This window comes from Penaeus vannamei, chromosome 36, assembly GCF_042767895.1.
Source record: "Penaeus vannamei isolate JL-2024 chromosome 36, ASM4276789v1, whole genome shotgun sequence".
In the NCBI taxonomy this organism is placed as follows: Eukaryota; Metazoa; Arthropoda; class Malacostraca; order Decapoda; family Penaeidae; genus Penaeus; species Penaeus vannamei.
The window spans coordinates 3,826,029-3,827,369 of record NC_091584.1 but is presented as its reverse complement, the minus strand read 5'-3'; positions in this window follow the sequence as shown (position 1 = coordinate 3,827,369).

Sequence of the window (1,341 nt, the reverse complement as noted above, 5' to 3'; positions counted from 1 at the left end):
CTAATGAGTGGGTCTGACACAAAGATTGTGACACCAATAGCATCCAGACCAAGTGCTGGGGGATCTCAGCCCAACGTTCACGCAACATGATCTGAAATGATCCGTCCATCTACTGAGCGGGCTGCAGTAATCTGTGAGTTCAGGCTTGGAGTTCAACTTTCTCCGGGCTTGGTAGGCAAGACGAAGTTCATTTACTAGGAAATGGCCTTCAACCTCCCCAGCAAGATTCCCGACGAACTGTTCCTCATCCCTTCTCACTAAGGAACGGTGCAAATCCCGATTGCCATTCAGTTCAGCCGCGCAACATGCATCTGTAGCCTCAATGTCCCCAGCAAGATGAAATTCTGCCTCGTCCTCAGGCGTTCGCCAATGGGTTCCTGCGCTCCATCAAATGTTTCATAGTTAAAGGAATCAAAGACTTACAGGCTCCTTCAGGTTTTCGAGCACTGTGAACCGATCTCAAACTTCAGCGGCGAAACTCTATGCACACTCCTCCATCCTCACCCTATCCAAGTGGCCACAACGTAGGGTTACTACAAATAATTCGGCAAACCCTGCAGTTCTAGAGGATCCTTCAGCGAGTGCTAATAAAAATGTGGTCGATCTCCTTGGCGCAGTTCCCGTGTGGCGATGCGAGTTTGAGCCCTGTTACCAAGAGCCAGAAATTCTCAATCTCTGGGACCTAACAAAGTCCCGGAGAAGGAGGCTGTTTCCGGTACTGAGATCAGCTTCCTACTCATGGGGACCAACAGACATCAACAGACATCTCGATCACAGCCGGATACCGCATTGAAGTCGCCCAGAACAATGCGAATGTCTCACCGGGGGCATTTGCCTACCACAGATGTGAATTTGTCATAAAACACCTCTTCCATTGAGTTTACAAACATCGCTAGGAGTGTACACAGCAATAAAAGACAAAGCCAAACGTATACTTCAGCCTCAATGGTATAATACACCCATCAACCGGAGAAACACCTACCATCGAAGGTTGAAGTCGGCTAGAGATGGTTATGGCTAATCCCAGGAATAGTGACCATCGCCCCGGCCCGACCAGTAATAGATATGCCCACCTGTACTGCCAGGTATTCTCACCTCCAAGAGAGCCTTCACTGCAGCTCCCAACCGATTCAGTTCCTTCTATAACAAGGATAACCGTTCTTCCTTTTAAAGACCGGTTGTTCTCTCTGTCTATCAATCTGTTTACAAATACACTCATATGCCATGCATCTTAAATAGCATAATTATCGAACATAACCTATATTCCATCACAGCAATTTACCATACGGACCATCACTTTGCAATTCAAAGCAAACATTAAATCATAAACGACAGAACAAA